This window comes from Macaca thibetana, chromosome 7, assembly GCF_024542745.1.
Source record: "Macaca thibetana thibetana isolate TM-01 chromosome 7, ASM2454274v1, whole genome shotgun sequence".
NCBI lineage: Eukaryota > Metazoa > Chordata > Mammalia > Primates > Cercopithecidae > Macaca > Macaca thibetana.
This window is the reverse complement of record NC_065584.1, coordinates 23075954-23095818: the sequence shown is the minus strand read 5'-3', so window position 1 is coordinate 23095818 and position 19865 is coordinate 23075954.

Genomic DNA, 19865 nt, shown 5'->3' with positions numbered 1-19865 from the left:
AGTACAACTTCCGATTTATGACTAGGTATGTAGCTGCAAAGAAACTAGATCATTCCTTTGCCTCTTTTACAGTTAAATGTAGTAATCTAAGCTCTAGTCAAATGCTTATAAATGAAAGTGTCATGTGGGGACCTTTTTAATGAGAAAATTGATTTGCCTCTGATTCTTTATTCCATCATACTTCCTGATGGCTTTGTATCAGATGAAATGACTGGAGCTCTGGTGGGCATTTTGTACAATGAGGTTAAAATGGAGACGGAAGCTACACATGACAAAGCAACAAGAATAAAGAAGTGTGAGCTTCTTATTTCATTGACAACACAACAGTGTTGATTTCATCAACATGAAAGAAAAGTAAATTTCTATTTTGTTAAGGCACTGTTCTTTGGAGATGTCTTATAATCTGTAGCCAGAGCTAATTCTAAACAATACACTTAGGAATTCACAAAATATTTTGGAAAAGAAAAATTACAGCTGACATAAGAAAATAGAGGCCTGGAATAGTAAGAAAGCCTTGCAGATTTTGATATGACAACTAACTGTCAAAGTTCTATAATAAAGGAAAGTAAAGAGAACAGATATTTGTTAATCACCCACTGTGTGTTATACCTGTAAAATATGTTTTATATTATTTCTCTTTGAAAAGCAAACGCAGCTTCTATTCCCAAAATGCTGAACAAATTTTAATACTAAAATCAAATATTTGTATTGCTATGGAACAAATTTAATGAGTACAGAATATCATGCTTTGTAATTTTTCTCTAGAATTTGCCACGTATTCCAGAATCACAGAACCTTCAAAGTGAAAAAAAATCTTAATTTTCTGCAAAATTAAAAATTTGGTTTAGATAGTACCTAAATGATGAAGTAGCAAACACTGGCTGAAAAAAATTCCGATCAGCTGTCTCTAAGTTATTGTTATATTTCTTCTTATCATTGTATAAAATACTAGAGTAGGAAATAGATGTAGAAGCATCTGAGCAACTTGAAAATAACTTTTCATCACATTCATATGGTTTTAATGATATCTAGTTCTTTTTGTACTGTGGCATGTTTTCCTAGATGCTTAGCTGTTTACGAAGTATCTGCTTCTTCATATCATTATAGTGTTTATTCCAGGCTTCATAGGTTGGATGTTAATAACAAATGACAAGTTGCTTGAAAAGTCCACAATGCTAAAACTTCTGAATCCCTGCATGTGAAGTCTAAGAAAACAATGCCTTTACGTAATTAAAGTTTCTCCTAATTCATTGGCCTTTTTTCACTCTTGCCCCTGCAGATTATATTCAACCCAGCAGCCATAGCGATGCTATTCACACTGAATCTCATCATGTCACTCCTCCTCTAAAAATTCTCAAATGGCTCCCAGTATCAAAGTTAAATCCAAAATCTGCACTAGGCCTATAAGATCCTACATGATCAGTGTCCCTCCACACCCTGCTCTGCCTTCAGTCTTACAGCTTCAGTTTGCTGGCTTTCTCCTTATTCTCTGAACCCAGGAGGCCGACTCCATGAGCCTCCCATCCATCTGACAGCTCTCCCTCATATACTCCGGTGAAACCCTCCTCTACGTTCTTTATGAGTTTGCTTTAATTCCAAATTCTCAATAAGACAACCACTGTATTTAAAATCCAATCCTTCACATCCCAGATTTCCCATTATCTTTCTCTGTTTTCCTCATAATATTTAAAATGGCAAAAAATGCACAAGTTAATTCTTATTGTCATAGTTTTTCCCTCCCTCCTAGAAAAATTTCCATGAGAACAAAGATGCGTATCTATTTGGTTCCCTGTAAGCCAATTCTTAGAACCATAAGTGCTTAAAATACATTTATTGCTTATGTATATTCATCCCAAGTCTTAAGCCTGTCTGTGTAGAACCTGATATTACTGAGAAATGTGTTAGAAAAGAAGTTTGAACACATGTTGTACCTAAACCCCTGGGACAGAGATTTCTAATTTTAGCAGACATCTCTTTGTGCTCTAAAATATCTAAAAATTTGAGAATGAGAGCAATTTGTAATTAAATGAAAAGAGATACAGCAGATGCAGCAGAATTGGGTGACTCATTGCTATAATTTCTCTCCCCTTCCTAGAAGTTGTGTTGAATCGACATTCTAAACATCACTTGAATTTATTTATTTCAATTCTGAGATAAATGCCTTTGGTCAAGCTATTCTCAGACTATGTTATATCATGCCGCCATAGGCTCTCCTAGCATCTTACTCCTCCTTGAAAATATTTATCCCATCTTATTGGGATCACTGGTCAGTTTCATCCAGCCTTTTAAGGGCTCTCACCGCATCTGTCTTGCTCACTATGTTATCCCTGTTGGCAAGCACAGCTACGCACGCAGAGTGAGTGATGAATAAATATTGATTGAATGAAGGAAAATCTTACCTAAACCTTTGCAATAACCTTCCATCTGCTCCCTTTGACTTCAATGTCTCCCCTGTTCCTTCCACCTAAGGACATTGTGCAGCAGCAGCACTTTTCTAAAAAACAAAATGTGTTCATATCTCTTTCTTGTTACAACCATTTATTACCTACAAGAAGAATCCAAATCTCTTAAATGTCTCTATAATATGATTCGAGACTCCCTTTATGGCTTTCTCTCTAGTGATTCATTCTACATCCCTTATGTTTTGGTCACAGCCCAAACACCATTTCTTAAATAATGTCTATATCTTCATACCAAAATGTTTTTACACATACTGTTTTCTCTGTTTGGAAGACAGTCTAGTTATCTTCTAACTACTTTGGTTTTGCAGAGATTTGGGGATTGACTGATAGCATTAGAACAATAAAAATCCCACTCTTTCTCCATCCACCTGCCCATGATGTCATATATGACAATACTTATAATACACCTGGGAGCGTATGTTTTACAACTGGTGAAGGTGGGTTGAATAAAGCAAAGCCAGGAAGAGACAATTACCCACCTTACTGCCAGGTCTTAGTTTTGAACTCCTATGGAGAAAAAGGGAGGTTAGGATCATATTTGCTTGAATGACTCCTGAGAAAATTTGTAAGGCATTGGTGATAAAGTTTGGATATTTTCCCCCATCCAAATCTCATGTTGAAATGTGATCCCTGATGTTGGAGGAGGGCCTGGTGGGAGGTGTTTGGATTATGAGGATGGATCCCTCATGAATGGCTTGGGCCATCTCCTTGGTGATAGTGAGCCTTGCTCTGCATTCACACAAGATCTAGTTGTTTAAAAGTGTGTGGCACCTCCCCTCTTTCCTTGCTCCCATTCTTGCCTTGTGATGTGACTGCTCCCCATCTGCATTCCGCCATGATTGGAGAGTTCCTGAAGCCTCCCCAGAAGCAGATGCTGCTGTGCTTCCTGCACAGCCTGCAAAATCATGAGCCAATTAAATCTGTTTTCTTACAAATTACCCAGTCTCAGGTGTTACAGGAAAGTTGTCCCGATCCAGAGAGAGTTCTTGGATCTCACACAAGAAAGAATTCAGGGCGAGTCTGCAGAGTAAAGTGAATGCAAGTTTATTAAGAAAGTAAAAAAAATAAAAATAAAAATAAAATAATGACTACTCTATAGACAGAGCAGCCCCCGAGCGCTTCTGGTTGCTCATTTTTATGGTTACTTCTTGATGATATGCTAAACAAGGGGTGGATTATTCAGGACTCCGCTTTCTAGACCATATAGGGTAACTTTGTGATGTTGCCATGGCATTTGTAAACTGTCATGGCGCTGGTGGGAGTGCAGCATTGAGGACCACCGGACGTCACTCTAGTGGCCATCTTGGTTTTTGTGGGGTTTAGCTGACTTCTTCACCTCAACCTGTTTTGTAAGCAAGGTCTTTATGGCCAGTTTTTTTGTGCTGACCTCCTTTCTCACCCTGTGACTTAGAATGCCTTAACCATCTGGAAATGCAGCCCAGTCGATTTCAAGCTCATTTACCCAGCTCCTGTTCAAGATGGAGTTGCTCTGGTTCACACACACACAAAATTTGGAAGCTGCTTTGGAACTGAGTAACAGACAGAGGTTGGAAAAGTTTGGAGGGCTCAGAAGAAGATAGAAAGATTAGGGAAATTTTGGAACTTCTTTGAGACTGTTAAATGGTTGTGCCCAAAATGCTGATAGTAATATGGACAGTGAAGTCCAGGATGATGAGGTCTTGGATGAAAATGAGGAAGTTATTGTGAACTAAAGCAAAGATCACACGTGTTGTGCCTTAGCAAAGAGCTTCACTGTGTTCTGTTTATGCCCTAGAGCTCTGTGGAAGTTTGAACTTCACTGTGATGATTTAGGGTATCTAAAATAAGAAATTTCTAAGCAGCAAAGTGTTCAAGAGTGGTGTGGCTGCTATTAACAGCCTATGGTCATACGTAGAACAAAGAAGTGACTTAAAGTTGGAAATTATGTTTAACCAGGAAGCAGAGTAACACTTTGAAAACTTTTCAACCTGACCATGTGGCAGAGAAAGGAAAAGCTTTTTAGGGAAAGGAATTCAAGCTGGCTGTGGAGCAACCACTGGCTAGAGATATTGGCATGACTAAAAGAGGACCAAGTGCTAATATCCAAGACAATGGAAAAAAAGACCCAGAAGGCATTTCGGAGATCTCAGAGGCAGGACCTCCCATCACAGACCCAGAAGCCTAGAGGAAAAGAATGGCTTCTTGAGCCAAGCCCAGGACCCCATTCTCCTGTGCAGCCTTGGGACACTGGTTCCCACATCATAGTTGCTCCACCTCCAGCACGGATTTAAAGGGGTCCAGGTACAGCGTGAACTACCACTTTGGAGGATGCAAGCTGTAAGCCTTGGCATTTTCCAAGTGGTATTAAGCCCACAGGTGCACAAAGTGCAGGAGTTAAGGAGGCTTGTCCTCCACCTCCATTCAGAGGGTATATGCAAAAGCTTAGGTGTCCAGGAGGAAGCCTGTTGTAGAAGCAGAGCCCTCACAGAGAACAGAGGTAGGATGGAGGGCAATTGTGGGATTGGAGGTTCCACAAAGAGTCCCCACTGAGGCACTTCCTAGTAGAGCTATGAGAAGGGGGCCACCATCCTCCAGACCTGAGAATGGTAGGTCCACAGGCAGCTTGCACCATCAGCACGAAAAGCTGCAGGCACTCGGCTCCAACCCGTGAGAGTAGCTGTGGGGGCTGCACTCTACAAAGCCACAGGGGTGGGGCTGCCTAAGGCCTTGGAGCCCACCCTTCACACCAGAGTGCCCAGGATGTGGGACATGAAGTCAAAAGAGATTGTTTTGGAGCTCTAAGATTTAAGGACTGCCCTGCTGCATTTCAAACTTGTATGGGACCCATAGTCCCTTTATTATGGCCAATTTCTCCCTTTTGAAACAGAAATGTTTACCCAATGCCTGAACTCCCACTTTATCTTGGAAGTAAATAATTTGCTTTTGATTTTACAGGTTTTTGGTGAAAGAGATGTTCTTTGTCTAAGATGAGACTTTGGGTTAATGCTGAAATGATTTAAGACTTTGGAGAAATGTTGGAAAGACGTGATTTTATTTTGCAATGTGAGGACATGAGATTTGGGGAGGGGGACAAGGTGAAATAAGAATATAGTCTGGATTTGTGCACTCGCCAAAATCCCTTTTTGAAAAATAATTCTCAGTGTTGGAGATAGGGCCTGGTGGGAGGTGTTTGGGTTGTGGGGGCAGGTCCCTCATGAATGGCTTGTCCATCCGCTTGGTGATAAGTGAGCTCTTGCTCTGACTTTTCATAAGGTCCAGTCATTTAAAATTGTGTAGGACCTCCCCCTACACTCTTTTGCTCCCATTCTAACCATGCAGTGTGCCTGCTCCCCCTTTGCCTTCTGCTATGATTGGAAGCTTTCTGGGCCCTCCCCAGAAGTAGATGCTGCTATGCTTCTTTTTTTCTTGAAAGACAGTTTCCCTCTGTCACCCAGGCTGGAGGAGTACAATGGTGCGATCTCGGCTCACAGCAATTTCCACTTCCATGGCTCAAGCAATCCTTGCATCTCAGCTTCCCACACAGCTGGGGCCATAGGTGTGTGCCACCACAATTGGCTAATTTTTGTATTTTTGTAGAGACAACAGGATTTTACCATGTTCCCCAGGCTGGTCTTGAACTCCTGAGCTCAAGCGATTCATCCACCTTGGCCTCCCAAAATGTTGGGAATACAGGCGTGAGCCACTGCACCTATCTTACGGTGTTTCTTATACAGCCTGCACAACTATGAACCAATTAGATCTCTTTTCTTACAAGTTACCTAGTCTCAAGTGTTTCGTTATAGCAGTGTAAGAACAGCCTAACACCACTGGTAAGTGCACAGCTTTGATCCTGCGTGCCAGAGAGAATAGATAGCCCATTATCCTCACCTGGCATGTCACCTAAGCTTGCTCTCCACATGTGCATTTATGTTCCCCATCATCAGATTCAGCAGTAAATATTCACGCAGTGGCATTCCAGATGGAGACTGGGACAAGGAATAGAAAAGCAAGCTAAGGCAGGACAAATGTTTCAGTGTGACCGTAGCTAACAGAATAGTATCAGGGGATGTGTGAGACCTATTTCCTGGGACATCAAAAATGACCTTACAACCTAAAAGAGTTGAATATCTGATAATCATCTGGATATTCTGACAGGGAAAAGGGTGACAGGTACTCTGTCACTTTGGTATAAATACAAAATGGGGGCATATTTTGTAATTACAGGCTTGTCAGGCCAGGGCATTTAGAAAATAAAGACACTCATTTAAGTGTTATGGAAAATCTTCCCTGTCACAACCATGATCTCTCTTTGTAAAATGCTTTTTATACACCACTGTTTTAGTCCTAGACTCTATGCACACTTGCTTCCATGCTGTTCCTGACAAGAAATGCTTGTACTCTCAAGGCCCTTGCATGTGCTGTCAGTTTTGCCTTAAACTTTCTTTGCCTCAAACTTTCTTCGCCTCAAGGAGCTGTGTCATTGGCTCCCTTGCTTCCTTCAAGTATTTATTTAAAAGACATCTAAACTGGGCGCAGTGATTCATGCCTGTAATCCCAGTACTTTGGGAGGCCAACGTGGACAGATTGCTGGAGCCCAGGAGTTCAAGACCAGCCTGTACAACATGGTGAAACCACATTTCTGCAAAGTTTTAAAAATTTGCTGGGCATGGTGGTGCATGCCTGTAGTCCCAGCTGTTTGGGAGGCTGAGGTGGGAGGATTGCTTTAGACTGGGATATTGAGGCTGCAATGAGCTATGATTGAGCCACTGAACTCTAGCCTGAGCAACAGAGTGAGACTCCGTGACACTCTGTCTCAGAAAAAGAAATAAATAAATCATTAACAACAACAACAAAACATCTAAGCGAGGCCTTCTCTAACTACCTGCCTAAAATTTTCATACTCTATTGTATTTCCATCCTTTTTTCCCCCTCATTAGAATTGAAGCTCCATTGACAGCAGAGATTACTTGTTTCTGTTTTGTCTCAGTGCCACATCCCCAGTGGCTAGGACAGTGTCTGGCACATAGGACATACTCTACAAATGTTCCTTGAATAAAGGAAGAATCTGTATATGTCCATTTGGTCAACTAAGCAATGAGCCCCTTTTAGATGAAAATGGGGAAGTGATGGCTCATTTACTTCTCATCCATCCACCTACCACAGCCATTGCACACAGCACACCATGATGAATGTTTGGTCTTTGGTGCTTCTTTGTCTCAATGAAATCCTTATCAGGACCCTGCAACATTACTCATTGTGTAGCCATAGAGATTAAGGCACATGAGAAATGAGAGCCATATTTAAGTCAGTGACATGGTCAGGATTAGAATTCAAAATGCACTTGGTGCAGTATCCCGAGTCATATCTTTCCAATGAATTACCCCTGGATAAATATGTGAGAGGAGAAACAGATCATTTTGTTTTCATTAGGGAATCTATTTGTTGACATTTGTCTTTTCAGAGACACAAGGAATGTGTATGTGTGCTTTTTCCTTCAAGCTAAAGAAAAGAAAAAAAAATCTCTAGAAATCTTCGAAAATTAAGTACATTTAAGAGGGAAATCAATATCTAGTGTCATTTCCTTAATTCAAATCACCACAAGTCATATAAAAACAAAATAAAATACACTTAGGGACAAATTTAGTTCAAAATTTGGGGGCTGTGCTTCAAAATTTCCTTACACAGAGAAATATAGAAATTAGAAATATAACTCTTTGAAAGAGCCAAAAAATTTGGCACCCATTTCAGGCATCTTTGTGGGAGTCTACTCAGAAATCTTTCTTAAGTAAATGTTTGTGAATAAATGTTCAAATTTCTGTATGAATATATGACATTTATTTATAAGGCAAGTGTCTTTCTCCTATGTGCCATTGTTGCAGAATGGTGGATGGAAGAAACAGGAGATGAATTGAAGTCAAAGAGAGCAGATGGGAGACTATTGCAAAGGTTTAGGTAAGGATTTCATTCACTCCATCAATTTTTATTCATCATTCACTCTGTGTGAGGAACAGTGCTTGCCAAAAGGGATATTTCAGTGGACAAGACAGACCTAGGCTGGGCTGTTGGAGGACTTGGTGAAGCTGACCAGGGATTCTAATAAGAAATGATGGATATGGCTCAAGGAAGAGGAAGGTACTATGAGGATATATGATTGTGTGATCTAATATAATCTAATATGCTTTGACCAAAAGCAATGGTCTCAGACTTGAGAGCAAGAAATAAATCTGATAAATGTTTAGAATGTAAAACCAACACAATCTCTAGTGAGCAGAGAAGAGGCTAGGTCTTACAGGAGTGTGAGAGAGGAATGTAGAGAGAAGACTGCTTCTCCTTAACGTTGCAACTAATATCCTAGACAGCCTCACCACCCATAATTTGCATTACTCCTTCCTCTTACGTATTTTTCAACAATAAGCAACCTGGTCTATGTAGAAACCCACATCTACATCACTTTACTTGTCTTTCTCTTCCTGGGTTGCATCTCCATTTTCTTCTCCTAGCTACATCTTACCAGTCTAAGATTCATCTGAGCTATTACAACCTTCTAGACATTTCTCCAAGTCACATAAGGGATACAGTATATACATAGAGAGAGGTGTTGGAGCTGTGATGTGATATTTTCTAGCCTCAGTTCCTTTCCTTTGTTGTGACTTTTCATAGGCCTTTCCTATCCTACTGAATCTACTTCCTTTGTGAAAAATAGAAGAGGATTAATTCCTGGGTGGATCAACAAAACCATTCACATATTCCTAGAGTTTCTGCTATACTAGAATCATTAAGCTCTGGGCTGCGGGTGTTTCAAGCATTACCAAGATATGGCACTTCATGTCAATTAGGAGAAACTGACAAAGTTGGCATCTTAAATGTTTATTCAGTAATTTTATAGCAAGTAATTCCACTTGAGTAAAAAGGGTAAAATGTAGAAGTTTGCAAACAAAGAAGTTAATATACAATTAACAGCTCAATATGACAAGTTACACTTACCTAATTTAAAACTAAACCCCAATGAATTTGTAATTTTTCCTCAAACATCTACTTTCTGACATACTTAAGCTTTCTTGATTAAAATAAAATATTTAGGAGAACTTTCCTAAGTTTTGATATTTTTATGAAATGTAAGTGAACACTTTAAAGTCTCAAAACAATAAAATGGTTATTTACACACATGCACACAACTATGCACAAAGAAAACCAAACCAAACCAAACTGCTTGTAACTTCACTTTTTATTTGGTACTTTTAAGTGTGATTCATATAAGGTTTATATAAACTAGTAATGTTACCAAAATCTGGGCTAAAACCACGTATGGTCTAATCAGCTTCAACATAAGTGAAAAGGAATTATGAAACTAAGTGGTTGATATTAGGGCAATTATATTGAAAAGGTATACTAGCATTCATAGAGTTTTGCCTCACAATATTGTTGTGTAGATGATAAATAAACCAGGTAATGGCTTATATTCTGTTCATAGTGGTTACTTTAGTTGTTTCTAGCTGATTCTTCATGAACAATTTAAAAAAAGGGTTAGTTTTGCTAGTATTTTTCACTGGTTTTTTATTCTACTCCCTAAAACAAACTGGCTTTGGCTTACACATAATCATAAAATGTCTTTTATGCTTTTATTATAAACAATTTCCTACCCCATTTAGCAAAATCTAAATTTGGCCTAAAATTTTAAAACTTCTCAAATTATAAATAAAGCAGATTTGAAACAGAGTATTCTTTTTTTTAAATCAAAAAATTTGGGGAATGGGGAGTGGAGGGGTAGATGATATAAATAATAGTGAAGAAATTCAGAGGGAAAATGAAATAACTCAAATTTGACTTGCACTTGGAGAAACACTCTTTCTGAATTTTCTGCTTTTGGTTGAACATTGATCCTCTTGATCATTGGGAAGAACGTCTAGATCTGTGAATACACTCCATGTTTTCTCTTTCTTTTGGGCTGTAGTGAAGTCCTTATCCTTCTCCCAGAATACTCTCCTCTGACCTGTTTTCTTCAATTATCCTCTCTTGTCCTGTGTCAAGCTTATTCTTATTTATCTCTTAGATACCCTGTGCATCAATACTTTGCCCATAAGGTGTTCACTGGCTGCCAGATTTTGGATACCTTTAAATTTTCCATCAAAACAATTGTTCCATTGATTGACTTGGCCATTTTCATGCTGGCATCCACAGCTAGTATCTAAGTTTGAGAAACCAAGCTCCTTGACCGTAGTAGTAACCATTGCATCTCTACCATTTATTGAGCTGAGCCCCTGCATGTAGTAAGTGCTCAACAAATAGTTGATGAAAAAACAAAGAAATTAATACCTAATTTTCATCTCATTTGAAATGCCAACTATTTTTCATAATAAACACACTTGTGCTTTCAATGGACTTTTAACAACTTCCTTTCATGAGAAGAGATTCCTCCTGCTTCCATCTTTGAGTCTTAGCTATATTTACCCACAAGCAGAATTGAGAATAAAGTAGAAGTTTTCTTTTTATATTATTCTTTGTTTATCCTAGTGTTGCATTTTTTTACTACTTCCGAGGACCACTTATTTATCCTACTCTACTTTCCCTTACTCCCACGTTCATCCCTAACAATGCTGTCTTGTGGCTGGGTGCGGTGGCTCATGACTGTAATCCCAGCACTTTGGAAGGCCAAGGCAGGTGGATCACTTGAGGCCAAGAGTTTGAGACCAGCCTAGGCAACATGATGAAACCCTGTCTCTACAAAAAAATTACAAAAATTAGCCAGGTGTGGTAGTGTGCCTCTGTAGCCCCAGCTATACAGGAGGCTGAAGTGGGAGAATCACTTGAACTCAGGAGACAGAGGTTGCAGTGAGCTGAGATTGCACCACTGCACTCCAGCCTGTGCAATCAAGCAAGACTCTATCTCAATAACAAAAAACAAAACAAAACACAAAAAACCTCTGTGTTTCCTGTATTTCTCAGAGTCTGAATAGAACATTGATTATCACCTATGACCTGTGTAGTAGCTATCAGGAATTGAGAAAAGGGGAAATATTTTTTGAAGAAAAACAAACAAACCAATTATTTCCAATGATGGCTTCCCCATTTCTCAATTCTGGTCCTTTGACACTTTATTTAACCTCTATAAACTTTCTCTCTATATATAAAATAGGTATAATTAAACAAATTCAATGAGATTGTTGTGAAGATTAAATAGGTATATATGTTAATTATCTATACCAATTCATCTATTATTGTAGATGATTGTTAGGTACAACAATTTTTGTTATTAACTCCATCACAAGCTAGAAAAGAACATTACATTAATATCACCTGTAAATTTGTATTAAAAAGGACAACAATATATTTCCAAAATTAAGTGGCTGAATAGATTAATTCAGTCAAATAGGACTTTTGAGAGTCTTGAAAGGGGCTCACATTTATTGACACTACTTTATTCCTTCTTTTTTTTGACAATAGTATGTGCTCTTCTTTCAGTAGCACTCTTTCAACATTGTATCCATTGCTTATCTAATTTCTACCTTCTAATTTCCTTCTATTGCCACATAAGAGAGACAGTTGAAAGAATATTTTTTTACGTGAAGTTAAAGAGGTTGAAGAATCAAATGATATTCCATAACACCAAACTTGCTGTGAGCGAGCACAATACACCAAGGAAGAATTACATAGCCAGAATTCAATAGTACATTTGAAGCATTCAAACAAGAAAATGCATACCATTCTTTACTTCTTGCTTTACAAATGTGGATGAGTATGCTGGCACCATTGGAAGAAGACTCCAAATCTCCTGTTATTTTAATTATGATATAAAATATAATTTACTTTTTGCAGAGAAATGGTAAATAAAAAATGTATTTAATCCTGCAGTTATTTATAAAATAAAAATCTTTGTCATATTACTCATTTTCCCGAAAATTAACAATATTACCTAAAGAGCACCCCAGATTTATAATTTTTGAAGAGGTTTTATGTTTTAAATCAATTACTTTTTGAATATGAAATACATAGATATAGAATAATCATCATACATATAGATAGAATAAATATTGCAATAAAAAAGAAAACAAAGATTGTTACACTGGATGTAGAAAAATGAACATCTGAACTATAGCATATATTGACATACTTTACATATAATTATACAGAAATGTCAAAAGGAAAAGGAAAAAAAAAAAAAAAGTATGTACTACCAAGCAAATAACAACCAAAAGGAAGTTAAGTAACTATACTATTCAAAGAATAGTATCAAAGAATGTAGGATTTAATGCAAGATAATTGCTAAGAAAAAATTTTTCATAGTGATTAAGACATCAATCAATTTATGTGCATGCATCTAATAACATAACTTCAATAAATGTATTGTATGAGTTGACAAAACAAAAAGAAAATAGTAAGAATAATGAAGATACAAATAATCTGATTAACATATTTTACCTAAAACTACTATGCCCCAAATCAATAGATTATATATTATTTCAATTATCCCTAAAACTTTACTAATATTGATCCTATGCTGAGCCGTAAAACGGTTCTCAAGAAAGCTCCAAAAAATTAAAAATAGCCAGGTGCAGTGGCTCACACCTATAAACCTAGTACTTCGGGAGGCCCAAGCAAGAGCATCACTTGAGCCCAGGGGTTCGAGATCAGCCTGAGCAGCATAAGGAGATCCCCATTTCTACAAAAAATACAAGAAATTAGCCAAGTGTGATGGATCATGCCTGTAGTCCCAGCTATACAGGAGGCTGAGGTGGAAGGATCACCTAAGCCCAGGAGTTCAAGGCTACAGTAAGCTGTTATCATGCCACTGAACTGCAGTCTGGGTGACAGAGTGAGACCCTGTCTCGAAATTAATTTGGTCTTTGGTTTTCTGATTCTTTTAGTTCACTTAGGATAATGGCTTTCAGCTGCATCCATGTTTTTGCAAAGGACCTGATTTCATTCTTTTTTGTGTCTGCATAATATTTTATGGTGTACGTGCAACACATTTTCTTTATCCAGTCCATCATTGATGGGCACTGGGGTTAATTCCATGTTTCTTTTATTATTATATAAATAGTACTTCTCTATGTATTTTTAAAAAATACATCCATATTTTATGTGTGTTTAAAAAACAGATTTCTGTCTACACTTTTATACTAACATCATGTTGGTTACCCCGTCTCTACTAAAAAATACAAAAAACTAGCAGGGCGAGGTGGTGGACGCCTGTAGTCCCAGCTACTCTGGAGACTGAGGCAGGAGAATGGCGTAAACCCGGGAGGCGGAGCTTGCAGTGAGCTGAGATCCGGCCACTGCACTTCAGCCTGGGCGACAGAGTGAGACTCCGTCTCAAAAAAAAAAAAAAGAAACAAAACAAAACAAAAAAGATGTGTTTGATGTGTTCTACTTCTGTTTTTTCTCGCTTCATTTTATTTCATTTTTGACTTTAAAACTAAGTCATAACATGTTGATGCTATGACATTTGATTCATAAAGCTTTTGACAGTTACATATTCATGGTGGATTATGCGTTATGAAACAGAAAACAAGCTCTCTTTGTTTGTGTGTTTAATGATTTCTGCCTTGATTTCTGCTTTGTACAGAATTATTATTCTTACCACGAACATTCTTACCTTGTTTGCTTTTACCTAATATGACTTTGACCATTTTTTTATTGTATTTTATTTTATTATTATATTTTAAATTGTTGTGGGTACAAAGTAGACAAATATATTTATGGAGCACATGAGATATTTTTAAACAGGCATACAATGGATAATAATCACATCAAGGTAAATGGGATATCCATCACTTCATGCATTTATCCTTTCTTTGTGTTATAAATAATCCAATTTTACTCGAAGGTATTTTAAAACATACAATAAATTATTGTTGACTCTAGTCATCCTGCTGTGCTACCAAATACTATATCTTATTCATTCTGTTTAACTATATTTTTTAGCTCTTTAACCATTCCCACTCCCCACACCCCATTACCCCTCCCAGCCGCTGCTGACCGTCATTTATTTGACTAACTTCATGAGTTTGTTTTAACGTTTTAGCTCCCATAAATAAGAACATGTGAAGTTTGCCTTTTTGTGCCTGTCTTATTACACTTAACATAATTACTTCCAGTTCCATCTGTGTTGTTGCAAATGACAGGATTGTATTCTTTTTTTGTGGCTGAATAGTACTCCATTGTGTATCTGTATCACATTTTCTTTGTTCATTTTCTGTTGATGGATACGTAGATTGATTCAAAATCTTGGCTACTGTGAATAGTGCTGCAATAAACATGGAAGTGCAGATATCTCTTTGATATATTGATTTCCTTTCTTTTGGATATATACCTAGCAGTTGGATTGCTGGATCATATGGTAGCTCTATTTTTAGTTTTTAAAGAAACCTCCAAACTGTTCTCTCTAGTAGCTGCACTAAATAACATTCCCACCAACAGTGTAGGAAAGACCCTTCGTCCACAACCTCACCAGCATTCCTTATTGTCTGTCTTTTGGATACAAGCCATTTTAACTGGGGTAAGATGCCATCTCATTGTAGTTTTGATTTGCATTTCTCTGATGATCAATGATATTGAGTGCTTTTTATATACGTCTTTGCCATTTGTGTGTCTTCTTTTGAGAAATGTCTGTTCAGATCTCTTGTCCATTTTTTAACCAGATCATTTAATGTTTTCCCTATTGAGTTGTTTACATTCCTTATATATTCTGACTATTAATCCCTTGTCAGATGGGTAATTTGCTCATATTTTTGCCCATCCTGAAGATTGTCTCTTCACTTTATTGATTGTTTTCTTTGCTACACAGAAGCTTTTTAACTGGATGTGACCCAATTTCTCCTTTTTCGTTCTGGTTGACTGTACTTTTGGGGTATTAGCCAAGAAATCTTTGCCCAGTCCATTGTCCCTGAGAATTTCCCCAACGTTTTCTTTTAGTAATTTTATAGTTTGAAGTCTTATATTTAGGTCTTTAATCCATTTTGATTTGATTTTTGTGTATGGTAAGAGACAAGGGTCTAGTTTCATTCTTCTGCTTGTGAATATCCAATTTTCCCAGGACTCTGTATTAAAGACACTATCATTTCCAAAATATATTTTCTTGCCATTTTTTGTGAAAAATGAGTTCAATGTAGGTGTATCAGTTTATTTCTGGGTTCTCTGCTTTGTTCCATTGATCTGAGTGTCTGCTTTTTATGTCAGTGCCAGGCTGCTTGGGTTACTATAGCTCAGTAGTATAATTTGAACCCGGGTAATATGATTCTTCCAGTTTTATACATTTTGCTGAGGATAACTTTTGCTATTCTGAGTCTTTTGTGGTTCCATATAAATTTTAGAATTTTTTTTTTCTATTTCTGTGAAGAGTATTATTGGTATTTTGATAAAGATTGCATTGAATCTGTACATTGCTTTGGATATCACGAATATGCTAACAATATTTATTCTTCCAACCCATGAACATGAAATATCTTTCCATCTTTTGATGTCCTCTTCGGTTTCTTGCATTAATATTTTATAGATCATTGTAGAGATCTTTAACTTCTTTGGTTAAACCTATTCCCAGGTATTTGATTTTATTTGTGGCTATTACAAATGAAGTTAGTTTCTTGATTTCTTTTTCTGGTTGTTCACAGTTGGCATACATAATGCTACTGATTGTCATATGTTGATTTTGTATACTGCAACCTTAATGAATTTGTTTATCAGTTCTAATAGTGTTTTGGTGGAGTCTTTATATTTTTCCAAATATAAGATTATATCATCCACAAGTTGATATGATATATGATATAATATGATATGATATGATATATGATATGATCAGCTTATAGATAATATGATCTTTTATTTGGAAAAATATAAGAAAAATGTTTTTTAAGGATTATATATTTTTTAAAGTATACTTGAGGATCATATTTGAAAAACAGTTTGGGTTTTTTTTTTTTTTCTTTATTGTGAAGAGATGTTGAATTTTATCAAATGCTTTTTCAGGATCAGTTAAAATTATCTTTTTTTTTTTTTTTTCATTTATTCTGTTGATATGTTGTATTGCACTGATTGATTTGCACATGTTAAATTATTCTTCCATCCCTGGTCATATCACTGGTCGTGACAAACGATCTTTTTACTGTGCTGTTTCATCACATGATATTTTACTGAAGATTTTCGCATTCATGTTCCTCAAGGATATTGGCCTGTAGTTGTCTTTTTTTTAATGTGCCTTGTTCTATTTTTAGTAGTAATATTTAGAGTAATACTGTTCTCATAGAATGAGTATGGAAATATACCTTCCACCGCTATTTTTGGAAATAGTTTGAGTAGGATCAGTATTAGTTCTTTAAATGTTGGGAAAATTCAGCAATGAAGTCATCATATCCTAGGCTTTTCGTTATTGGTAGAATTTTTATTACCGCTTTTATCTCACTGTTTGTTATTGGTCTGTTAAGGTTTTGTATTTGTTCATGGTTCAATCTTGGTAGGTTATATGTATCTAGACATGTATCCATTTCTTGTAAGTTTTGAAATTTATTTGCATAGAATTGCTCATACTAGCTTCTAACAATGTGCTAAATTTCTATGATATTGGATGTAATGTCTGCTTTTCCATCTCAGATTTTATTTACTTGGGTCTTCTCTCTTTTTTTCTTCATCCTGTTAATGATCTGTACATTTTATTTATCTTATTTTGAAAAACCAGCTTTTCACTTTGTTGGTCTTTTCTATCGCTCTTTTTTTTTTTTTAATTTCATTTATTTCTTCTCTGATCTTTATTATTTCTTTTCTTCTACTAATTTTGGGTTTGGTTTGCTCTTGCTTTTCTAGTTTTTTAAGACGCATTATTAGGTTGAATATTTGAAGTTTTTCTACTTTTTTGATGTAGGTGCTTATTTCTATAAACTTTCCTCTTAGTACTGCTTCTGCTGTATCTCACATTTTTTGCTATGTTGGGTTACAATTTTTGTATGTTTCAAAATTTTTTTAATTTTTTTTCTTAATTTCTTCATTGACCCTGTGGTCATTCAGGAGCATATTGCTGAATTTCCATGTATTGTACAGTTTTCAAAGTTCCTCTTCTTATTGATTTCTAGTTTTATTTCATTGTGTTCAGAGAAGATACTTGATATGATTTCAATTCTTTAGAATTTTTAAGACTGATTTTGTCATCTATGATATGGTCTGTCCTAGGGAATGATCCATATGCTGAGGAGAAGAATGTGTATTTGCAACCACTGGATGAAATGTTCTGTAAATATCAATTAGGTCCATCTGGTCTATAGTACTGATTAAGTTAGATGTTTCTTTGTTGACTTTCTGTCTGCATGATTTAGCCAATGCTGAAAGTGAGGTGTTGAAGGTTCCAGCTAATATTGTATTGGGGTCTCTCTCTTGTTTTCTAATAATATTTGCATTATATATCCAGATACACCAGTGTGGTGTGCATATATATATTTATGAGTATTATATCATCTTGCTGAGCTGACTGCTTTATCATTATTTAATGACTTTCTTTATCTTTTATATAGTTTTTGTCTTGAAGTCTACTTTGTCTGATACAAGTAAAGCTACTCCTGCTCTTTTTTGGTTTCCATTTGCATGAAACATGTTTTTCCTTTATTTTATTTTCAGTCTATTTGTATCTTTATAGATGACTTGTGTTTCCGGTAGCAACAGAGTATGAGGTCTTATTTTTTGTCCACTTTGTCTTTTGTTTGGAGAGTTTAGTTCATTTACATTCAATGCTATTATTGAAAAGAACTTACTCCCACCATGTTGTTATTTGTTTTCTGGTTTTTTGTTTGTTTGTTTGTTTCTTCTTTCTTTCTTTCTTTCCTTCTTGTCTTCCTTTTAGTGAAGATTTAGATGGTATTATTTTATTTCTTGCATTTTATTTTTTGTGTATCTGTTGTATGTTTTCTTCATTTAATGTTACCATGAGGCTTGCAAGTAATATAACCCATTTTTTTTAACTGATGACTACTGATTGCAAAAACAAACAAGGAAAAAGAAAACTAATAAAAATTCTACACTTTAGCTTCATTTCTCCCGTTTTTAAATTTTTGTTGTTTTTATTTATGTATTATTATACTATTTCTTGAAAAGATGTTACAGTTATTATTTTTGACAGGTTCATCTTTTAGGTTTTTACTTAAAATGTTAGTGGTTACACACTATAAGTACAGTGTTATAATATTCTGTAATCCTCTGTTTACTTACTATTACCAATAAGTTTTGTACTATCAGATGATTTCTTACTGCTCATTAATATCATTTCTTTCAGATTCAAGAACTCCTTGTAACATTTCTTGTAGGACAGGTGTGGTGTTGAAGTAGCTCAGCTTTTGTTTATCTGGGAAAGTTTTTATTTTCCCTTCATGTTTAAAGGATATTTTGCTTGGATGTACTAGTCTAGGATAAACGTTGTCTTCCTGAAGTACTTTGAATATGTTATGCCATTCTCTACTTGCCTGTAAAGTTGCCACTGAGAAGTCAGCTGCCATACTCTGTAACAAAACATGTTTTGTAACATAACATAGTTTGTTTTTGTTATTTTCCCTTGCTACTTTTAGAATTCTTTTTTATTTTTTATGGTTTTTTTGTCCTTGACTTTTGGGAGTTTGATTATCAAATACCCTGACGTAGTCTTCATTGGATTAAATCTGCTTGGTGTTCTATTACCTTCTTGTACATGAATATTGATGTCTTTCTCCAGGTCTGGGAAGCTCTGTTATTATCCCTTTGAATAAAGTTTCTACCCCAATCTCTTTTTCTCTATTTTAAGAAAACTGTTAGATTTGTCTTTTCGAGGCATTTTCCATATCTTGTAGGCATACCCCATTCTCTACTTTTTTTTCTTTCATCTTCTCTGACTATGTATTTTTGTAGCCTGTCTCCAAACTCAGCAATACATTCTTCTGTGGATAAGTTCTGCTAAGAGACTCTGTTGCATTCTTCAGTATGTTAATTGCATTTTCAGCTCTATAATTTTTTTCCTGATGCTCTTTAATTATTTCAATTTCTTTGTTAAATTTACCTGACAGGATTCTTAACTCCTTTTCTGTGGTATATTGGATTTAGTTGAGCTTCCTTAATACAGTTATTTTGAATACTCTGAAAGTTCAAATATCTCTGTCTCTCTGGGATTGGTCACTGGTACATCATTTAGTTCATTTGGTTGAGGTCATGTTTTCCAGGATGGTCTTGATGTTTATGGATGTGTGTCAGTGTCTGGGCATTGACAACTTAGGTATTTCTTGTAGTCTTTGCAGTCTCAGCTTGTTTGTACCAGTCCTTCTTGGGAAGGTTTTCCAGGTATTTGAAGGGACTTCGGTGTTGTGATTTAAGTCTTTGGTGACTGCAGCTGTATCTGCTTTAGGGGGTACCCTAGTGCATATTTGTGGAGGTTCTGCCTTGATGTTCTTGGGTAAAATCTGGGAGAATTCCCTGGATTACCAG